The sequence below is a fragment of the Trachymyrmex cornetzi genome, unplaced genomic scaffold, assembly GCF_001594075.2.
Source record: "Trachymyrmex cornetzi isolate Tcor2-1 unplaced genomic scaffold, Tcor1.1 scaffold354, whole genome shotgun sequence".
Taxonomy (NCBI): domain Eukaryota; kingdom Metazoa; phylum Arthropoda; class Insecta; order Hymenoptera; family Formicidae; genus Trachymyrmex; species Trachymyrmex cornetzi.
The window spans coordinates 283,273-287,917 of NW_017298257.1; the positions used below are offsets into that span (position 1 = coordinate 283,273).

General features: G+C 32.6%; 1 protein-coding gene across 1 annotated transcript in view; it reads left to right on the forward strand.

Annotated features, from left to right (window-relative positions):
- The window catches only part of LOC108763323 (A disintegrin and metalloproteinase with thrombospondin motifs 9), a 193,232-nt gene that overhangs the window by 180,065 nt on the left and 8,522 nt on the right, over nucleotides 1-4,645 (forward strand). The window lies entirely within an intron of this gene.

Sequence of the window (4,645 nt, forward strand, 5' to 3'; positions counted from 1 at the left end):
CAGTATAGGCTGTTCTACCCACGTATGACAAAAAATGCGGTAGTCGCCACTCTGTATATGTCAAATAAGATGACTTATAATGACTATGAATTCGTAACTAAGAAGATAGTCTTAAGTCTATGCTTATTTTAAACAAGATGTGTTTATGAATCATGTCAAGACCATTTAAAACGTTTTGAAATAAGATCGTCTTCCATAAGCTTTAACTTGAGATTTTACTCAAGTACCGTCTTATTTTTCGACTATAAATCTAGAGAACATCTTAAGACCGTCTTAAGGCGGTCTTAAGAATAAGTTCTGACTATTAATACGACCCTAAGACGAGGAATTACGTCATATAGATACCCCAGGCTGATATTCATAGTCAGATCTTATATATTCAAGACCGTCTTGAGTACGATCTTAAAAAATCATGAACCAATCAGAGGGCTGCATTAGCGTCTTAAGACATTACTTAAGACGGTCTTGAAATAAGAATCTGACTATGAATACCGGCCCCAGATGTAGAATACCAAATGGCGACTTTCGGTTAATTGGCATCATTCTCTCTATACCCACTCCTCAAATTTCTCACAATGCTCTGTCTATAGATACTATGGGCCGTATTCATAGTCAGAACTTATTCTTAAGACTGCCTTAAGTACGGTCTTAAGATGTCCTCTAGATTCATAGTCGAAAAATAAGACGGTACTTGAATAAAATCTCAAGTTAAAGCTTATAGAAGACGATCTTATTTCAAAACGTCTTGAATGGTCTTGACATGATTCATAAATACATCTTGTTTAAAATAAACATAGACTTGAGACTATCTTCTTAGTTACGAATTCATAGTCATTATAAGACATCTTATTTGACATATATATACATAATAAATAAGGCGGCCTTCGCTAAGACGTGTTTGAGGTGGATTTAAGCAAAATTGATAAATGTTAAGAGGACCTCGTTCACCTCAAATTTTGATAAAAATACACTGAATCGATGCGTTTTCGCGTAAAAATAAATATTTGATAATGAAAAAATGTCGCTCTGTCCCGCGAACCGAGATATTAAACATTAAAGTTGACGACTATTGAAGTTAGGAAATCTGTTATACTTAAATGTATCGATATGATCATGCATTTTGATCACGTGTGCAAGTTCTTGTAGGCAGACTAGATATTTCTCTACAGCAGACTCTTATTTGATTGTATCGAAAAATGGTATATTTAATAAAGCAATTAAGTAAAAATCCTTGACTCGCTGTCCAAAATGTTGTTGGTAATGCAAACTTGTGGCCTAAATTCATACGGGAAATGTTTTGAGATCGGAATTCAATCGATCATAAACGAATATAATTTTTGTAAATTTTGCTTATACATATAAATGCAACATCTGAACATTTTTTATATGACATTTTATGTTTCACATTAAAACAAGCATGTACAAAAAGTCGGAAACGCAAGAGTCACAGTAGGTTTACTTATGTTTAAATCATTAGATAATATTATTAATTTTAATTAACAAATTTAATAATACATTATGAAATATTTGTAACTTTTTTCAAAATTTATAGGAATTTGGACAACGACAAAGTCGCGTTTATAGTTACAGCATCTACTCGTATTTTAAAGAAATGCTGGATTTAAACTTTAATTCATATACAAAAATTAAAAAGGTATTAATTTTAAATAACTTTTAAGCTTCTCTGCTTTAAAACAAATCTGCTTTAAAGACGCAAATTCTCTGCTTTAAAAATACAAATTATTTTCTTACATTGTTTTTAAAACAGTGAATTTATGTTTTAAAAATAATGAACCACTGCTGTAACAGATTTCCTAACCTAAATAGTCGTCATCTTTAATAATATATTTCGATTCGCGGAGCAGCGCGACACATTTTTCTTGTCAAATCTTTATTTTTACACGAAAACACATTGATTCAGTGTATTTTTATCAAAATTTGAAGTGAACGAGATCTTCTTAACATTAATTATCACCTGCAGTACTCCAGGAAATTAAGGGAGGGCTCCGATTGCACACTTAGCATATTGCACACATGTATCGCTGATTGGCCAATTTAAAAATAAAATAATCTCATTGGCAAAACAGTGAAAAATTACTAGGCACCAGTTGATACGAGTGGTGTGTACAATCAGACCTGTAGGCAAACGGGATCCTCCCGAAATTAAACTACAGAAAAGACGGACAAGACAGTTCTATAACCCAGATAGCACATTATATTCTGAGAATATACTAAAAAGGTCACGTCTGATATTCGCGTGATATTCCTATATCCGCAGCAACATTGTTCGCAGTACATCCTCAGAATATCGAGATGAATTTCGAAAATTTTCCTTAAGAGTGTGTAAGAAATGTCTATTAAAAATAATATTCTTCGCTAACAGAATATTATTTTTAATAGACATTTCTTACACACTCTTAAGGAAAATTTTCTTCGCTAACAGAATATTATTTTTAATAGACATTTCTTACACACTCTTAAGGAAAATTTTCGAAATTCATCTCGATATTCTGAGGATGTACTGTGAACAATGTTGCTCCGGACTAGGAATATCATAAGAATATCAGACGTGACCTTTTTAGTATATTCTCAAAATATTCTCAGAATATAATGTGCTATCTGGGAAAATCCGCCTTCAATTCTGATAGGAAAATTTCATTGAAATTAATTCCCGTTTTGGAACAGCATTTCAGAAAAAATTCAGTTTAATTTCAGCGATTTTTTGTTGAAAAATTTATTTCAGCAAAATTTGAGTAAAATATTTCAGAGAAATTTTAAGAAAAGTTTCCGAAAAATTTCTACAGAAGTTCAGAGAAATTTCAGTTCAATTTTAGCAATTTTTCAGTATGTTAATTGAAAAATTAACTTTCAGTGAAATTTCAATAAATTTTTAATTAACAATTTCGCTAAAATGTTCCAAACATGGAATAATTTCAGCGAAATTTTTTCACCATGGAACGCACTTCAAGTCGGAAGTACTATGGCGGAATACATAATCACAGCCTATAATCATACAAAAGATAATATAATAACATTTCGTAAAGTTATACTTCTCAAATGCAGTGTTTCTATTGGAGAATTCAACGCAAATATTACGGAAACAGCCGAATATTAAATAAATTCAACCTTAAGACCATCTTCGTCAAGACAACCTTAAATCAAATAAGAATTCCTTAAGGAAGAACTTCTTCTCGAAGGTCGTCTTATTTCGTGATTATGAATTGTTACGCTCTCAAGACGATCTTGATTGAATAAGACAGTCTTGATCAATATGACCTTAAGCGCTATCTTGAGTTTTGACTATGAATACCGGCCTTAAGTTCTCTTTCTATAGAAAGAGAAATATAAAGTGTGTTAAATAAGGAAAGTTCAGTATCAATTTCACGACGCGAAACAGATCGGTATTCATATAGTCGATTCTTGTATTTAAGACCGTCTTAAGTACAATTTTAAGATGTCATAAGTTAATCCGAGGACAGTATTAACCTCTTAAGACATTATTTAATATAATTTTAAAATAAAAACGGACTATGAATACCGCCCTATGTTTAATGTTTCACAGTTGTTAGCTCGATTCGTCGACGGATGTCCATAGACAGAGAGGGCGGAGATTTAAAGAGAGAAAGCATCCAATTGTGCATACAATAGTTTCATGCCACTTTTCCCCCCGTTTCGGGCCCATGGTGGAAGGATAGCATGAGGCCTGTTCTTTTTGACTGAACTTTTGCAATGTAGTTGAAGTTTGGATCGTTCTTGGAGCGAAACAATTGACGATCATTCATATATACATGTGACCGAAAATTACAAGCATATGTCGAAGTGTTTCAAAACAAAAGATAAAGGTACGAACACAATCTCTAAAAACATTACAAAATAAAAAATTCATACTTTTGATTAAAAATTTCGTACGTCTATCACAGAGGCCGGTGGTGAAATCTAAAAGCGCGGACACAATGTCTGAGGTCACAGACGATAGTAAAAAAAGTTTCATTCGCCAAACCTGCTCGGAAGTGTACCATATATACGTAAGAAGTACCGCGCACTCGCTCATTCGCGCGATACCTGGAAGAACATCGAATAATTGAAAACCCAAGCGCGTTCCCTCGTATATTATACATGTATAATTATATTTATATATTTATTTATTTTTTTACTTATATTTCAATTTGTAATTTTGTTTTATTACTTTATTTTATTATTATTTTTGTAATAATTTTTTATTTTTTATTCATTTGGTAATTTGATAATACGTCCGTCCCTGCTTCTGGTGACATCTGCAAGTGCACGTACACTTCACTATGTTACATCTTCATAGCTATCAACGCTGGGCTGGATTTGGACATAATGTCGCATAAGTATTACACATCTTTTAATCATATAATTAATTTTAAATATATAATTTTGCATAATTCTCTTAATTATTTTAGAAGTAATTGACGCTATAGAGAAAATGTTAGAGGAGAATCCATCAATTGATTAACTACAAAAGATGTTGCTGCAAACTTTGCAGCAACAAAAAAAATTGGAGGAAAAGATTGCTATGCAGGAGAAACAATTACAAGAGCTACAATGGCATCCGAGGTTTCAGGAGCATCCCCGGCAGCCGAGGTATCAGGAGCATCGCCGGCAGCAGCAGCAGCAGCAG